The 19,104-nt window shown below is 46.8% G+C and overlaps 1 protein-coding gene and 1 long non-coding RNA gene across 3 annotated transcripts in view; one reads left to right on the top strand and one right to left on the bottom strand.

Annotated features, from left to right (window-relative positions):
- Window positions 1-19,104, bottom strand: part of Tbc1d22a (TBC1 domain family member 22A) — a 306,168-nt gene that overhangs the window by 260,980 nt on the left and 26,084 nt on the right. The window lies entirely within an intron of this gene.
- Window positions 6,849-18,170, top strand: LOC143269803 (uncharacterized). The gene is made up of 3 exons (XR_013046541.1): window positions 6,849-7,463; window positions 17,409-17,516; window positions 17,742-18,170. It is a non-coding gene; the product is annotated as an uncharacterized LOC143269803 (long non-coding RNA).

The raw sequence follows: 19,104 nt of genomic DNA, 5'->3' as shown, positions 1-19,104 counted from the left end.
CATAAATTAAATGCTGCATACACATTGAGGATCAGAATGGCTTTGCTAAGTAGGTGTTATACTTTACTACTTGCTTTAGGTAATGGAGATAGTTTTCAAGCATAGAAAACTAGAAGCGTTTTAATGGCTTCTGAGAGAACTGGCACACAAAGGAAGTGCACGTCTTACTGATCCCATAGACACTTATTCAGGAAATAACCATGAACACATGGGGGAGAGGACAGGGCTCTGTGCTACAGTTAATGGTCTGCACTAGAAGGGCCTCAGAGAGAGGACAGAAGCAATGGCAGCCAGTGCCCTGCACTAAGACTACAGGGAATGGACAACAGGCCACATGAGTCATGAAGAGACACAAGAAGGAGATCTGCAAGGTGCAAGACCATACAACCACACTCACCAGAAAATGACCAGCAAGGAACTAAAGCAGAAAAAAAAATTAAAACAGGTACAAGATTATTTCCAAACAGACAGGCTAGGATTTGGAGGGGTCAAAGGAAATGGAGTAGCAGTCCCCACATTTGACAAGATATTAAGTTCAGGAAAGTCATCCCAAAGTTTGAGCTGCCTGCCCATACCTCCAATTGAAATTCACCTCAGATCACAGTGAGCCTGCCACAAATTCCTCACCTCCCCAGTCCTTGAAACCTGTTTCTAAATGGTTGCAGAGACCCAGACAAAGGCCTGGCGGCCACCAATGACCGCCAGTAGCTGGTTCCAAGCAGAGCTGTCCAAGCCCCTTAAGTCAGTTGAGAACAGTGGCTGACGAGACCCCAGGGCTAAGCAAGCAGCGTGTGTGAGCCTTGGGGCCTGTGTGGTTCAAGTGCCAGCGTCCCTTCTGTGGCTTGTGATCCTCATGATTCATGAACAACTCCCAAGTTCTCACTGCCACCAGCCAGCTCCAAACAGCCTCATTATGCTTGAGCCTGCTGTGACCATAGGGTGTGCAGAGAAGAAAAGGCTGGAGCCAGGGAGAGAGCAGGCAGGAGGAGGCAGCGGCAGGGGAGAGAAGCTTCCGCCAGACCCAAAAATGGCACAGAGGGAGTTCCAAACAGCTGCAGGTCTGAGCCCAACTAATTCACTTGCTGCTGAATTTCAAAGTGTCACCCACATGTTGCTACTTCCAGCAGGACTATCACAAAGGGACAGGAGCCTGATTAACCTCCCTCAAGCACAGTTCTGATCATCCACTCCCCTATCCACAAATATTCTGTGGCTCCTAGACAACCCCAGAACAAAGTCCAAGTCTGGAAGACTTTCAGATCTTTACAACCATCTCCACCAATTTACTATCAGAGAAAATGAAGCCAAACATGGCATCAGCGCTAAGAAGGTCTGAGGCTGCAGAGGCAGATCTGGAAAAATGTCAGCACCTCCTCTCCACCTCCAGTAGTCTCTTCATGGCACAGCAGCTCCCACAGAACCAAATGCTTGGCCACAGCACTCTGAGTACTGTGGCTTTAGTCCCAGAACCAACGCTCACACAAACTGGCCAACTAAGACCAGCTCTCTCAGGCCCAGCTGGTTTCAAGGGCTGCTCTACCAGTGGGGTGACCCTGAGACTAGGAATGACTGGCACCATGCACACAGTGCTTGCACACAGCTCTAAACCACCGGGCTACTTGCTCCCCGTTCCCTGGGATATCTACCCGCCCTGCCATCTTTTCCTAAGCTGCTTCCCCAAAGGGATGGCCTTGTCCTATTTTCCAGCCACTGCCATCGCACTCACAAGACAAGACATTCACCCACAAACGCCAGCCTCAGATAACACACTCAAGTGTGCACATCACCTTCCAGCTCAGGTCAGGCTTGAGCAAGCAGCTACTTTAAGTCTCAAGAGGGGTTGGAGCAGGGCGAGCCTGTGCCCTCTTCTGGGCATGTCCAACAACAGCACCCCCCAACCCTCATCCTGCCAGCTCCTCCCCCTCCAGCTAGCCGGCCTTGCAGCACAGTACCGGACACCAAAGCCCTTTCACAGAGTCCTCGCCTGGTGCTAGCATCCGGCAAAACAAGCTCACTGAGTATCCAGACGCCTCTATGCCCAGCACTTATCTGCTATGGCGATATGTCCAGGGAGCCTGGGAAGAGCTCTGCTCTCACACGGGATGTGTGAAGCCACTCTCAACTATGCCTTTTCCCTAAGGTGTTTTTCTAAGGTTTATTTATTTTTAGTGTATGTGTATGGGTGTTTTGCCTGCATGTATGCCTGTGTACCATATGTATGCAATGCCTGAGGAAGCCAGAAGAGGGTGTTGGGTCCCCTGGAACTGGAATTACAGATGGTGGTGAGCCACCACGTGGGTGCTGGGATTCAAACACGAGTCCTCTGGAAGACCTGCAAGTGTTTCTAACTTTTGAGCCTTCCTCCAGGCCCCAACTATGAATCTTTAATAGCTGAAAACTGGAATCACTAGGTGGTGTTACAATGGACTTGGGAATACTGGGCAATGTTACAGTGGCTGTGAACAGCACAAAACAAGTGAACGCGCTACATTCCAAACCTACCCAGAATGCTTAGTCTTCCCACTAAGCCCCAAGTCCTGTGCAAGAGGTGGCCTGACGGAGCAGCACATGCAGGGACTCTGTGTCAGAGAGGTGTGGGCTTCAGTCCCCATTTCTACCCTAGAACCTGGCCTTCAGAGGTGAAGGGCCGCAGGTGCCAACTGGACAGGAGGTTGTAGTCGTTCATTCTTGGTGCCACCTGGATGTGGAATCACACAGAGGGTACGTCTCGGGGTGTGTCTATGAAGGTGACCAGAGCTTAACTGAGACCCATCTGAACATGGGCAGCACCAGTCCATGGTCTGGGGCCCCCGACGGAATAAAAAGGGAAGAAAGGAGAAGCCAGTTTAAGCAGCGAAATTGGTCTCTGCTTCATAATAGATGCACAGTGACCAGCTACCTCATTTTACTGCCACCATGTGGCCCGACCGCGCTGGGCTGAGCTCTCAGACTGTGAGCCACAAGAAACCCTTCCTTCCGTAACTCGCTTTCATGGGTCTTCTGTCACAGCAGGAGGGACAATAACTAATACAGAGGGAAGGTACCAGGCTGAGCATCAAGATGCTCCAGGAGACGTCATCTGCCCACCACAGAGGAAGAGCAGGTGGACTATGTCCAGTTTCCGCTAATGACCTCAGTGCTGTGCACACTGTACCCTGAGCCTCTTGTTACCCTAGATGTCAGATGTCATGTCAGATGTAATGTCACACCCCATGGTCCCCATAGTCCCTATATGAGAAAGAAAAGATTTTACAAACCACTAACAAGGAGGTAACTGGATCCTTAACGAGAGCACTGTGGTCGTGGGGAGTGCCCCAAGAGGACCCCAGGACACAGGAAGGGCCCTCTCGTCATTCAATAGTAAGAATGAGAAGTCCTCAGTTATATTATTACAGACATTATAATTTTACAGAACCCTTCTCAGATGAGGGGCCAGCTGCCAATCTTCTGCAGGAAGGCCACTCAAGGAGGTGGCCACTGGGGGGGTGGGGGGTAGAGGTGGGGGTGGGGAATGTCTAGCTGTCTGCCCTGAGATGACCTGTTGTGTGTTATTTTAATGTTACATCAACTTTGAAAAAGGAGTATTTCTCTCAAGCACTGATTGGCTCTTGTGGCATTTTGACACTGGTGAGCAGATGGAGGGACGACTGAGCATGCTTGCTGGGCGCCTCCCGTCCTCAGGCTCCCAGCAACAGGCATTTATTTCTAAGTAAAGAATGAGTACAGAACACTGACATGCTGCCATTTGAATCTTTGAAAGAGTAGGAGGGTAAGAAGTATGTTTAGCCACACCTCCTCCTGAGAAGAACAAGACACAAGGTAGCTACTGGATGGCAGAGGGAGAGCAGCCACTGTGTGGGCCCTCTGGGAACACTTCAGGTCTCTAGCTTTGTATTGCAATGCAGCTTTTCAATTAAAATAATTAGTGAATCAAAAGTAAAAGGAAACATCCCCAGTCCCTGGGCTCCATGGCAGGCCTTGACTATTCCCAGCCCTCCTCTCCTCCCTCCCCCTCCTCCCTTCTCCTCCTCCCTTCCCCTTCTCTTTCCCCCTCCTCCCTCCCCCTCCTCCCTTCCATTCCTCCCTCCCCCTCTTCCCCTCCCCTCCTCCCCTCCCCCCCTTCCCTTCTTCCCTTCCCCTTCAGAACGTCAGTGAACAGCATTCCTATTCCTGGACTTTAAGTCATGATTCAGAAGAGCACTAAATACGTCAAGTTCTTGATTAAGCATATAAATAAAATGTTGCTTCAGACAGATATGCAATTTTAATAACAATTTTAAATAAATATCATTTTCAAAACATTGTAGAGCCATTAAAAACGATGGCTCTAGGAGCTGGAATGGTGGCTCAGCAGCTAAGGGCACTGGCTGTTCTTGTAGTGGACCTGGGCTCACTTCTCAGCACTTACATGGTGGCTCACAAACATCTGTAACTCCAGTGCCGGGGGTCTGGAACCCTCTTCTGGTCTCCTTGGGCCTCTGTACTCACATAGTGTACATGAACTCACACAAGTACACATATATACATACAAATTAAAATTCTGAAGTTCTTAAGTGATGGTTATGGAGAAAGTGATAACATGGAAAGGCATATGACATAACATTGGGGGGGCGGGACGGAGACTAGCAAGTCACAGCATTTTCCCCACAGTCCCTGTGAAAACACAGCAGGAGAGTACATAAGAAAGTCAGATGGGGTGGCTGCCACAGGGCTCCTCACTAACCGCCCCTGAGGTGGCCTCATCTAATCTCCAGGAGCTGCAGGCAAGTACCATGGCCCATTCTGCAGGTGATGGAACTGAAGCTCTAAGGGGATTTTAAGAAGCAGGGCATGCCCAGGCCACCCTGTCAGCATGAGGCATGGTGCAGCCAGGACCTGTGCCCACACTCAGTACCCACACCGCCCTGTCCCCCAAGATGCTAAGAGCCAGGGTGCAGGGACTGGAAGTGACGATTCCATACTTTTCTATAATCCATTTATTCTAACTTCTAGAACGTAAAACAAATACAAGGGTAACCATGTGGGTTAAAGGAGACCTTAGCTGTTGTGGATCGAAGTGCATCCTTTCAAATGCACATGAGACCCGACTCCCTCTGTGACTGTAGCACTTACACACAGGGTCCATGAAGGGGAAGCTGGGGCCAGATGAGGTGACGAAGGTGGCTTTAGTGTGAATGCGGCCCGCTCCAAGGGTAACTCACTGTACCTCTCTCCTCTGGCCCTGTCTCACCTCTCTCTCCTCCCTCCCCACCGCTCTCTTTCCCTTCAACTTCTGTCCCCTCCGTTCTCTGACTCTCCTATACCTCCTCCATTTCTCTTCCCTCTCCCTTCGCCCTCTCTATCCTTCCACCTCTTGTCTCCTATCATCTCTCTATGCCCTCTCCCTCACTGCCTCCCAATATCTCCCTCTCTCTCTAATTCTGGCTCTTCCCATTCCCCCTCTCTCTCTAATCCTGGCTCTTCCCATTCTCCCTCTCTCTCTCTCTCTCTAATCCTGGCTCTTCTCATTCTCCCTCTCTAATTCTGGCTCTTTTCTCTCTCTCTCTCTCTCTCTCTCTCTCTCTCTCTCTCTCTCTCTCTCTCTCTCTCTCTCTCTCTCCTGCTCTAGCTCTAGCTCTTTCCCCTTCCAGTTTCCCTCTCTATCACTAACTCTAGCTCTTTCCTTGCCCTCCCCTCCCTCCCTCCTCTCTCTCTCTCTCTCTCTCTCTCTCTCGCTCTCGCTCTCGCTCTCGCTCTCGCTCTTTCCTCACCTTCTTCCTCCTCCCTCTCCCTCTTCATGTACAAAAGCAGAGCCATGTGGGGACAGACTACAAGTGACATCTTCACCCAAGAGGACAGTGCTCACCAGAAAACCCCTCAGCCCACCCTGCTCCTGGAAACAATGTGGGTCCGTGAGGTGCCCGGTGCCGTGTCCTGCGACAGCAGCCCGGCACACTCAGTACACTCACCACCCATTCCGAATTCCTCATCTGAAGAACGTGCTATTCTGCTTCCAAACATCTGGTACTGTGCGTGTTTTCCCTCTGAGACTGTTTGCACACAGTCTAAGACTTCAGCAGAAAGCCTCTCCTGGACATCCCACCACACAACAGAAGGATGGGCAGACACTGCTGACCTCCCCGCACAGAACACACACATACAGACACACACCACCAGCACTGTCACCATCACTGGTCACTGTCATCACCGTATCTGTCATCACTGTCACCATCACTGGTCACGATCATCACCGTATCTGTCATCACTGTCACCATCACTGGTCACTGTCATCACCGTATCTGTCATCACTGTCACCATCACTGGTCACTGTCATCACCGTATCTGTCATCACTGTCACCATCACTGGTCACGATCATCACCGTATCTGTCATCACTGTCACCATCACTGGTCACGATCATCACCGTATCTGTCATCACTGTCACCATCACTGGTCACTGTCATCACCGTATCTGTCATCACTGTCACCATCACTGGTCACTGTCATCACCGTATCTGTCATCACTGTCACCATCACTGGTCACTGTCATCACCGTATCTGTCATCACTGTCACCATCACTGGTCACGATCATCACCGTATCTGCCATCACTGTCACCATCACTGGTCACTGTCATCACCGTATCTGTCATCACTGTCACTGTCGGCACTGTCACCAACACCACTGTGAGCAGCAGCAGCAGCAGCAGCAGCAGCAGCATCGACATCACCTTCACTCCATCACCATCAACACGGGATTAGATAAGCAACCCTCTCCAGTATCATCATCACCAACAGCATTCCTGTAGCTGGAGTGTCCATGACCTAGCTCCAAAGTCTGCTTCCCTTTACCATTCAGGAGCAGGGGTGGCAGAGGAGAGGCAGGCAGCACTCTCCGGTGTCCCTATGAATCTGGAGGGAAACACTGGATCTGAGCTTCACAGTCAGGTAAGGAGAGCAACACAATACACAGCAGACTCTGGAGATCAGATAAACTCAGAGACACTGAACATCTGGTTTACATAAACCGACTATGACCTAGAGTACGGGACTGAAGCAAGAGAAGGGGCGAGCACCCTTCCCCTGCTGAGGGCCAGTAAACAAGAGGAACAAAAAGCCCTGTGAGCAAACCCACTGAAAACCAAGTTCTGGTGGAGAGACCAACTAGCCAGTAAAGCAGACACAGCACCGTAAGCTACATCATCACCTATCACAGCCAGGGCAGGGAGGGAGCAGCTTCCGAGAGAATCTGAAAACTAATCACTCTGCCAGACAAGTCTACATGGCCACTCTCCAGCTCACCCTGCACCCACTGGGAGATGAGCCCCCGAGCAGAGTCACATGGCCCCCCTCACAGGAGCCGGCCTGTCCTGAAACCCTCTCCACCCGCTCTGAAAGTGAACCCAGACAACCACAGAGCCGTGGGACACCCTGCAATGGTGCTCAACTGAGACAGAACTGGGAATAAGAAAACACCCAGCACACAGGTAAGCACAAGTGTGGGCGGAGCCGGAGCTAGTCTAGGGAAAGCAGGACCAGTAAACTGAGGGAAACAGGAACTGGGAAGAATACTCTGAAGTGACTCCCTAGCTAAGGGTTAGAAAACTCCTAAGGGAAGGCTGACCCCTGCTGTCCGAGGCAGAAGTCAACACCATGCGCAACCTCATTCTGCACTGAGGCACTGCAGAGGGCACCTGTCAGGCTGAACAGGCTTGAGCAGCACATGGGAAGGAGGAGCACCTCAGCAGTGTAAGCAGGACCCACCTGGACACGGCCAACTTCAACTGAAAACATACAGGTGATTCGAGGGAAACCTGGGACTGAGCACACAGCTGGGAGACCCGAGGTTTGCTCCCCAGCACCACAAAGAAATTAAAGAAAAAATAAATAAATAAATAATTGAACCAAAATCAAAGCCCAGATGTGCAAATCCCAATGCAAAAAGTCAAAGCAACAAGACTCCTCCAACTCCACAATAGATCTCAGTAAGAATGAATTGGCTGCAGAGATGGCTCAGTAGTTAAGAACATTGACTGCTCTTCCAGAGGACCAGGGTTCAATTCCCAACACCCACATGGCAGCTCACAACTGTCTGCAACTCCAGTTCCAGGGGACCCGACACCCATGGCAAAACACCAATTCACTTTTTTTAAAAAAAAAAAAAAAAAAAAAAAAAAAAAAAAGAATGAATTGGATGGATACCAAAGAATTCAAAGGAATGATTTTAAGAATGTTGGCAAAATCAAAGAAGACACGAACTCCTGAATAAATTCAAAAACATACAAACAAACTGCTGAATGAATTAAGGATGTCAATACAGCAAATGAAGGATGAATTCAAGAAACACAAATACTGAAAAAATTGAAATAAGTCCAAAAATCTCAGTGGAGAACTCATCAATAAAACAGATAGAGTGGAAAACAGACTATTGGTGTGAAAACAGGCTGGATCAAGAAAACTGAAACAATTTCTTGCCATCTATCTGATCACAATGGACTACAAAGCAGAACTCAACAGCAAGAGAAACTGCAGGAAACACTGACGTTCACAGAGACTAATACATACTTGATCACCAAAATCAGAAGAGCAATTTTTAAATCCCTAAAATTGAAAGATAGGAAAACACAGCATGCAACATGGGATGCAGGAAAGAAGTTCCAAGGGGGAAGTTTACAGCTGTTTAAAAACTTACAGGTATCACAAATTAAATAACTGAATGGTCCATGTTAAAAACTTAGAAAAACGCCGGGCGGTGGTGGCGCACGCCTTTAATCCCAGCACTCGGGAGGCAGAGCCAGGCGGATCTCTGTGAGTTCGAGGCCAGCCTGGGCTACAAAGTGAGTCCCAGGAAAGGCGCAAAGCTACACAGAGAAACCCTGTCTCGAAAAACCAAAAAAAAAAAAAAAAAAAAAAAAACCTTAGAAAAACAAGGGGCTGGACCGATGGCTCAGTGGGTATGGGCTTGATTCCCAGCACCCACACAGCAGCTAACAACTGTTTGTAACTCCAGTCCCAGGAGATCTTCTAGTCTCCATGGGCACCAGGCATGTATATGGTATACAGACAAGCATGCAGGTAAAAGACTCATACATACAAAATAAAAATAAAGAACTCAGGAAAGCAAGCACAAGCCAAACCAAAACACAGCAGACAGAAAGAAATAACAAAGATGAGGGCAAACATTAATAAAACAGAAACAAAAATTACTAGCAGTGACAGAGTTGGCTTTTTGAAAAGATAAACAAGATTGACAAACCATTAGCTAAACTAACCAAGAGAGTAAGAAGGTACAAATTAGTAAATTAGACATGACAAAGGAGTCATCAAACTGACACCCACCAATGAGCTTCATGAGGTCATCCTCTATTCCATACTTTGACATCCTCTATTCCAATAAATTGGAAAATGTAGCTATAGACACATGACCTGTCAAAAATCACACCCAGCAGATATAAACAGCTTAAATGAATCTATAATAAACAGTGAGGCCGAAGCAGGAGGGAAAAGTCTCGGAACTACAAATAAAGACCAGATTCAGGTGGATTCACCGCTGAGCTCTACCAGGCCTTTCAAAAAGCGCTACCACCCATACTTCTCCAGCTACTGACTTAATAAAGGAAGAAGAAAGGAATGCTACAAAACTCCTCCATGAAGCCGGGGTCACCCTGCTACCAACACCAGAAAAAAGACACACACACACACACACACACACACACACACACACACACACAAAGAAAATTTGCAGAGCAGCTTCACGAATGAACAAGAAATCAGAATTTCTGCTTTTGTGGCATGCACACATGCACACATACACACACATATTTAAATGTTTTTAAAAATGTAAATATAAAATAAAGCCGGGCATTGGTTACCCACGCCTTTAATTCCAGCACTCAGAGGCAAGCAGATCTCTATGAGTTTGAGGTCAGCCTGGTCTACAGAGCGAGTTACAGTCAGAGCTGTTACACAGAGAAACCCTGCCTCCAAAACAAACAAATACAAAATAAAAATACTAAACTGGAAATTTTTTAAATAAATGGGTAACTTTCTAAAGGCATGTTTTAAACCAAAGTTAAACTGAGATAAGATAAAGACTACTGACAAGGATAAAACACTGGTAAAATCAACTCAACAATGCATCTAAAATCTCATTCACATTCACTATGATCAAGTTGGCCTTGTTCCAGGGATGTAAACACAGGTCAACATCCACAAATCAATACATGCAAAACATCACATAAATAGACTCAAGGACAGAAATCACATAATCATCTCAATTGATGCAGAAAAGGCCTTCAACAACATTCATCATCCCTCTATGATACAAGCCCTGAAGAAACTAGAAACAGAAGGAGCGTGCCTCAACCTAACAACCCTATCATGCCTCTACACAGCAACCCTACCACCAACAGGCAGCCAAGCTCAAAAGCTGCAGCTGTAAGAAAATAGTGACGATTGATCAGGGCAAAAATTAATAAAAAGGAAATTAAATATCAAGGAATCAAGAGTTGGTTCTTTGAAAAAAATAAACAAGTTCAACAAACCCTTAGCCAAACTAACCAAAAGAAATAGAAGACCCAAATTAATAAAATTGAGATGAAAAGGATAACATTGCAACAGACACCAACAAAAATTCAGAAAAACCATAAGAACATATCTTCAAAACATATTCCAGACTAAAGAGATGGCTCACCAGATAAAGGTACCTGCAGCCGCCAGGCCTGACAATGGGTTCCATCCCTAGAACCCATGTGGCAGAAGAGAATTCTGACCTCTGCGGCATGCACATGCACACAAACAAGTGTTTAAAATTTTTTTAAAATTTTTTTCAAGACAGGGTTTCTCTGTGTAACAGCCCTAGCTGTCCTGGATCTCGCTCTGTAGACCAGGCTGGCCTCAAACTTACAGAGATCCACCTGCCTCTGCCTCCCGAGTGCTGGGATTAAAGATTAAAAAAAGATTTTTAAAAATACAAAACAAGCCGGGAGGTGGTGGCACATGCCTTTAATCCCAGCACTTGGAAGGCAGAGCCAGGCGGATCTCTGTGAGTTCGAGGCCAGCCTGGTCTACAAAGTGAGTTCCAGGAACGGCGCAAAGCTACACAGAGAAACCCTGTCTCAAAAAAACCAAAAAAAAAAAAAAAAAAAAAAAAAAAATACAAAACAGAATACTGAACTAGGAAAATCTAAAATAAATGGATAACTTTCTAAAGGCATGTTACCTACTAAAGTTAAAGTGAGATAAGATAAATAATGTAAGCAGATAAGTAACAAGTAACAAGAATGATGCAGTAATTAAAAATCTCTCAACCAAAAAGATATATCCAGACCCAATGGATTCACTGTAGAATCCTACCAGGCCTTTAAAGATAGCAATCTTTCTCAAATTATTCCATAAAATAGAAAAGAGGAATGCCTCCAAACTCATTTTAACTCCCAAATCAAATATTACCCTGCTATCAAAACCAGATGAAGGGCACACACAAAAAGAAAGAAAGGAAAAAAAGAGGAAGAAAGAAAGAAGAAAAGAAAGAAAAGAAGGAAGGGAGGGAGGGAGGGAGGGAGGGAGGGAGGGAGGAAGGAAGGAAGGAAGGAAGGAAGGAAGGAAGGAAGGAAGGAAGGAAGGAAGGAAGGAAGGAAGGAAGGAAGGAAGGAAGGAAGGGAAACTATAGACAAATCTCTCAAAGAATACAGACACAAAAGTCTCAATAGAAAATACTTACGAACCAAATTCAAGAACACATTGAAAAGAGTGTTGGTCTGGATTACTTTTGCTATGATGAAGCACCATGACCAAATGCAAGCTGGAGAAGAAAGGGTTTATTTGGCTCATGCTTCCACATCCATAGTTCATTACTGAAGGAAGTCAGGACAGGAACTCAAAAAGGCAAGAACCTGGAGACAGAAGCTGATGCAGAGGCCATGGTGAAGTGCTACTTATTGGCTTGTTCCCATGGCTTGCTCAGGCTGCTTTTTTATAGACCCCAGGACCACCAACCCAGGGATGGGACCACCCACCATGGGCTGCAGGGCCCCTCATCAATCACTAATTAAGAAAATGCTGCCGGGCGGTGGTGGTGCACGCCTTTAATCCCAGTACTCGGGAGGCAGAGGCAGGCAGATCTCTGTGAGTTCGAGGCCAGCCTGGGCTACCAAGTGAGTTCCAGGAAAGGCACAAAGCTACACAGAGAAACCCTGTCTCAGAAAACCAAAAAAAAAGAAAAAGAAAAAGAAAATGCTATACAGGCTTGCCTACAGTCCAATCTTATAAAGGCATTTCCTCAATTGTGGTTCCCCCCTCTCAGAACCTGTGTCAGGTTGACATAAAATTAACCAGAACAAGCATTCATCCTGATCAATTTGGTTTCATTTCAGCAATTCAGGGATGGTTTAACATACACAAATCAATGAATATAAAATATCTCATAAATATATTCAAGGACAGAAATTGGATGGTCATTTCAATAAATGCAGAAAACATCTTTGACAAAGTCCAGCATCTTCTCATGATAAAATACCCTGAAGAGACTAGGAATGGAGGGAACATATCTCAGCATAATAAAGGGTTATTTATGACATCATATAGCCAACACCATGAAAAATGGAGAAAAACTCACTAAATTTCCACTAAGATCAGGAGCAAGACAAGGGTGTCCACTCTCTACTCTCATTGAGTATATTGCTTAAAATCTTACTAAAGCACAATAAGACAAGAGAAATAAAAAGACTACAAAAAGGGGAAAAAGTCAAATTATCCTTATTTGCAGACCACATGACTTGATACATAAGGGCCCCTAGAGACTCCATCAGGGAACTCTTAGAACTGACAAATACTTCCAGCAAATCGGGGAACAAAATCAACTTACAGAAATCAGTAGCCTTCCTATATGCCAGAAATGAGCATATTATAGAGAAGATCTAAGAAAGAAATCAAAACATTAACCCCATTCACAATATCTTCAGAATATTTGAATAAACTTAGCCAAGGAAGTGAAAAACCTCTACAATGAAGATGTTAAATGTTAGTGCAATACCCATCGAAATTGCAAATTCTTTATAGAAACAGAAAAAATAATGCTAACATGCATAGAGATGTGAAAGACCACAGAATGTCAAAGCAACCCTGGGCAAGAAAAGCAATGCTGAAGATCTCAACATACCTCACTTCAGGATGCACTATAGAGCCACAGTAATAAAAACTGCAAGGCTGCCACAAAAGTAGACATGCAGGTCAATGGAATACAAGAGAAAACCCAGAAACAAACCCACATGACCACCTGATTCTTCACAAAGATGTCAAAAATGTATGCTAGAGAAAAGACAGCCTCTTCCACAAACAGTGCTGGGGAAAACAAGTATTCACATGTAAAAGAATGAAACAGGAAGCAACTCAAAATGGATCAAAGATCTTAACGTAAGACCTGAAATTGGGAAACTGTTAGAGGAAGCAAAGGCAAGGAGATAAAGGCAAGGACTTTCTGAAGAAGACTCTGACAGCTCAGGGAATAAGGCCTGGCCAGCTGGAGTGCACGAAAATGTAAAGCTTGCACAGCAAAGGCAACAACGGAGTGAAATCTTTGCGCTGCACATGTGCCAGAGGAATAGTATCTATGATATATAAAGATCTAAACAGATTAGATACCAAAATGCCAAGCAACCCACTCAACAAATGGGCTAATGAAATAGTCCTCAGAAAGATTAAGTACTGGCCAATAAATATGAAAACCAAAGTTCAAAAGCCTTCGTAATCTGGGAAATACAAACTAAACAACAGTGATGTTCTTTTTCTTCCTAGTCAGAATGGCCACCATTAAGACAGCAATGAATGCTGGTGATGATGGGGGACCCCACATAAATGCCACTGGAATGTGAACTTGTTCAGTCGCTATGAAAATCAGTAGGGAGACTCCTAAAAGAAAACTGAAGCTGGAACCACAGTGTGACCTGATAATCACTCTAGGGTAACACCCACAGGACTCTAAGTCAGCACGCCTCAGAGACTGCACATCTGTATTTACTATGCACATAGTATTGTATTACTATGGCAATATTCATGACAGCCAGACTACTGAATCTATGCAGGAATCCATCAACAGGCGAGTGAACCAGACAATGAGGCAAGCACACAGGCGTGCACACACGCGCGCACGCACACACACACACACACACACACACACACACACGCACAGAGTTTTACTCATCTATAAGGAAGAGTGAGGTTATCTCATCTACAGGAAAATGGGTACATCTGAGGGTCATATTAAGTAATATAAGTCAACTGGGGGGGGGAAGCATTGCCATCTGCTCTCACACAGATACATAAAATCATACTTATACACATATGACATTGTGACAGTAGAAATGAGACTGTCTTGGAAAAGGAATGGAATGGGAGGGGAAGGAGTGGAGTGGTACTTGTGTGAAAATGTCCTTATGAAGCCATCACTGTGTATGATGAATCTATGTCAACAAAATACATTAAACAATTAAAATCTGCCTGATTCAAGGCTACAGACCACAAGATAATGACCGCCACCCTGTGGCCATGAATGGAAGGACAAGTGACTTGGAGCTGAGATCCTTGGTCATTGCTAAACCTCTGAAGCAATGCCAACAACTCCCGATCTAAAGAGCCTCCCAGAGAAACATAGAGCCATTTATGTAAAGGCCTCTGGGTCTGCTTTCCTGTCACCTTCTGAAAACCCTCTCCTCTGGTCCCCCATAACACTAAGCTGCCTATGTCAACTAGTGAGCCAGAAATACTGGTAACCACTAAAAACACTGGGCAGGAGGTAAACTGACATGTGGGGACTCCTGTAACTTCACTGGCACTTCCTGAGACTGTTCTACACACATACCCGTCACAGGTGACTAGAATATAAGGACATGTGGCTCACAGCCACAGCCTGCAGGAGGCCCAGTCTGTAAAGTGGACAGATGGACATAAACTCTAATACTGTTAGATGCAGACAAATGATGGGCGTATAGGCAACATTGCTGAGAAAGGAACAAGGGATTCCTGCAGCTCTTATGTACTTTCCCATTCTCTGTCCTCAAGTAGAGGAAATTTTCACATTAATTTTGTTGATTCTGCAGCCTCATAATTGTACAATTATTTAATAGCCTAAACTTCAAAAGAGACGAGATAAAAAGGCAATTGCACCAGAGCAACTTTAAGGCCGCCTGCCCGTTTAAAACTATACAATAGCCTATGCACATTGTTTAATATTTGCTCTGAAGACACCAAAGCTCATCACCCCCAGAAACAAATTATCTAAAAGAGCCTTGAACAATCGCCTATTGCACTGAAGAGACACCCAGCTGTAGTTATTAATGAAACACTTACCTTGTGTGAGGACATATTCAGTTTCGTTGTTTTAAACTTAGGGACATCGCATGCTATTTAAATGTCACATCCAGCCATGAAAACATCATTAAAAAAAAAAAGGAAGAAAGGAAGAATGTGGTACTGTAGTGTGAGTCAGGAACCAGTGTGCCTATCTATGGCTCAAACTCCTTCAGAGCCCCAGATCCCAGGGCAGATGAAGCGAGCACGGAGGAACTTGTCGGCGTTTGAAGGTTGAATGGGAAATGACTGGGAGTTAACAGGAGGGTAAGAAGAACGCACTGCCTCGGACCCAACAGGTGTGTGCAATGGCCATTTGGGTCTGCTGCCTTTCCCATCTCTTCAGTCCCATTTTCATCAATGATGTGCAGAGTCACTTCGTGAGATGATGTAGAGATGCTGCACAGCTCCTCACACAGCGGGAGCACACAAGCAAAGGAGGCTGAAGAGGAAAGGCAGGACGGCAGAGGTAGCCAGGGGCCTATGGCTAGGGAGCCCTGCTCCTGCCTCCTCATGTCATTTTACTGTCGTTGGGCTGACATTTACATGTCCATAACAACTATTTACCAGCAACTGAGTGTTGCCTGGGCTCTTCATGTATGCAGTGGCAGGCAGAAAGGGAGCCATGTCAAGACACGAGGATTTATCTCCCATATGCCAGATCACTGCATGTAGTAGCTCAAAGCAGCTCTTCCTGCTGAGACCTGGGGCAAGACTGAATTAACTGGTGCCTGCTTTGTCTCTCTCAGTATCATCTTCTCCAAGCCTATCCACACCTTCAGTGAACGTGCTGAACACAGACAGGCAGGCAGGCAGGCAGGCAGACAGACAGACAGACAGACAGACAGACAGACACACACACACACACACACACACACACACGCATACATGCATGCACGCACATACTTCTCTAATGCTCAACAGTCTAACAACCCAACTAAGGGCATTTTGCTATTATGTGGCTCTGGCTTCTAGAGGGGAACACTGGACACTGGCTGGCCAGCGGCCTGTGACGTGGGAATAGCTCTTCCAAGCCATCCCAGGATGCCCATGGCAAACCTGTTCTAGACCAGATGCCAACTACTCCAACAAGACCCACAGGAGAGGAAACGACTTCTTCTGGCCTCCAAGGAGCACTAAGAACGTCACTGTCTACATTAACCAAAAAACGAGAGAGACCCGGAAGCTGGGAACAGCCCCAAACCAACCTGGCCTTATCCTGCCCGGCTCCACTCACTGAAGGGCTGGCTACCTCAGATGCAGCCACCTGAGCAGTAAGCCCGTGACAAGGGGTAGGCAGGGGTGCTGTTGGACAGAGACCTGTGGATCCTGAGGCACCACACACTGGTTTGCAGTTTCGCAGCGGCATCAAAGGACCAGGGTTTGCTCCCTCGGATGAAATGACCCATCTAGAAAAGTGCATTGTCTGGGCCACCATTGGCTCTCACATCCTTGCTGTCTCTGGGAGCCAAGCTATGATGCTCCTCCCAGTCCACACTGTACAGCCAATCAGGCACCACCCATGGGGCTCACCAGATCGCACTTGAAACCCATCACCCCACCAGGTCCAATCCCAAAACCCTTGGCTCCCTTCCTCCAGTCACCGTCTTCCCTCTCCTTTCCCTCCAGCTGCCTGAGAAGCACACCTAGTCCAAGGCCACTAGCCACCCCAGCCGGAAGCCCTCCGGGTGCTTCCTTCCAAGCTTTACTCCAGAGGGTGCTCAAGCAAAAGCTGAGTGCCTCCTCCTGGCCCCCGGAGCCCTGGAGTCCAAGGGCCCCTCTGCTCTACATGCCCCTCTCCCTCCACCTCCCTCCTCTTTCCATTCCTCAAATGGTCGAAGCTCTCCCACCACAGGACCTTCACACCCTGGCTCCTCTCCCTGGAATGCCTTCCTCCATGCTCAGCCTCTCTCCACGGGGCTCGGCAGAAACACGCTCATTTCAAAGGGTCTTTGAGGACCACTTACTGGCCAGCAGCATCTTCATCATCCCTCAGCACTGCCTCATGCCAAGGTGTGCTTACCACCTGCTGACCTGACCATCCCTGGGGTGTTCAATCAAGGTTTGTGTCTGTCTGTCTTCCCCAGACTAGAATGCCAGATCTTCGAGGCCAGGGCGTATGTTGGTCTGGATCCCTATTTCTCCCCTATGACTGAAACATAAATTACCTCCTGCTCTCACAGGAACTCTGTAAGGTGGGCTGGATTTCCCTTTCCACCCTGAGGTGAGTGAGACACTTAGAGAGCTACTCCCACAGAGAGTAAGGGCACAGCCAGTACCCATGCTGGGGGTGGACTCTTATCATCACAGGCCCTGCAGTGTGGCCCTCAAGTCAGTGGTACTCAGGGGCATCTGCTCATGGCCATGCTTCCAGGGAACATGACCCCATACTTATTTATGCCTTCCTTCCCTCTGTCCAGACACATTCTCCATCTTCAAACCCAGAGTGGATCTACCTGGGTACCAGGGACCATGGCTATGTGCTTGGCTCACTCCTCAGAGGAAAAGGGACGCCTTCTGCTCTGCTGGCTGGCGGCTCTCTAGTGCCCCTCGCTGAGCTCTGCACAGAGCCTGCCCACATAGGCCCCACTACTGTGTGGCAGTCACTCAGCAGCCCGCAGGAAACGGCACATTTTGCATATTCCGAATGGTACTCCTGATCAGCAGGCGCACGCGATGAACATGAATGCCTCCAAGTGTCATTTTCTCAGGCTTCAAAGCAGGCAGTCTTTGTGTGAGTAAATATTGAGTTGATGCTAAGAGGGGAGTGAGCTGTTAAGTTCTATTTGCTACTTTCATCCCTGGGCTCATAACAGAGCATAAGCTAAACAAAGAGCAGCGGACGCTGGCCCAGATCTGCAGCAGGTACAGCCATTTCTGCTGGTCCTTCGCACATCAGCGATCTGCTTCTCCAACTCCAGCAAATATTTACCACTTTGGTTTCTATGTAATGGGAGGATAATGCATTCCACTGTCCTCAGAGCTACCTTAAAGGCCTTAGGAAAACAGGCAATTTACTGGCTATGTTTCTCTTGCCACTAAATACAAATCCAGTAATTGTTTATCTTTGAAAGTAAATGGCTTTAACTTTTTGGCTTCAAATATTCAAACAGAATTCTTAAAGAAAAAAGAATAAGAAAAACATAATCACACCAACCTGACAAAGAGCCTGATTTTTACACCTATTCTTTCACCTACACGTGCCCACACTGACCCTCAAGCTTTAAGGCAAGTACAATTTGACTTTTTGGTTTTTTTCTGTGCAGCTTTGGTGCCTGTCCTGGATTTCGCTCTGTAGACCAGTCTGGCCTCAAACTCACAGAGATCCGCCTGCCTCTGCCTCCCAAGTGGTGGGACAATTTGACTTCTAATGCTGCCCTAGTGACAAGACCCACAAGAAGATTCTAGAGGCTGCCCATAGATAAACCAGATCAGGACCACCATCAGGTAAACCCATATTCATCAGCTATCTCCTGGCAAACTGGTAGACATCACCAGGAAAATGTCTGGAAGCAACTCTGATGCATTATGGATCACCGAGTGGCCATACTGTGATAATCAGTATTATAGAAAGCCTAGAGAACAGCAATAAAGGCAGCCCATGGGCATTAGCTACAGTTAGCACTCTAGTGGTCCATGCATCATCTCAATCTAGCTCCAGGCACATCTTGCAGATGAGCAAGGACACTAAGAACCAGGATCTTGAGTTACCAGGCCTGCTCAAGGTCTCCACCCAGACAGCCAACTCCAGAGCCTCCTCTCACAGGCAGTAGGATCTGTCTC

The sequence above is a fragment of the Peromyscus maniculatus genome, chromosome 20 (assembly GCF_049852395.1).
Source record: "Peromyscus maniculatus bairdii isolate BWxNUB_F1_BW_parent chromosome 20, HU_Pman_BW_mat_3.1, whole genome shotgun sequence".
Classification (NCBI taxonomy): Eukaryota; Metazoa; Chordata; class Mammalia; order Rodentia; family Cricetidae; genus Peromyscus; species Peromyscus maniculatus.
The sequence above is the reverse complement of the archived record's forward strand: the minus strand, read 5'-3'. Positions and strand labels throughout refer to the sequence as shown.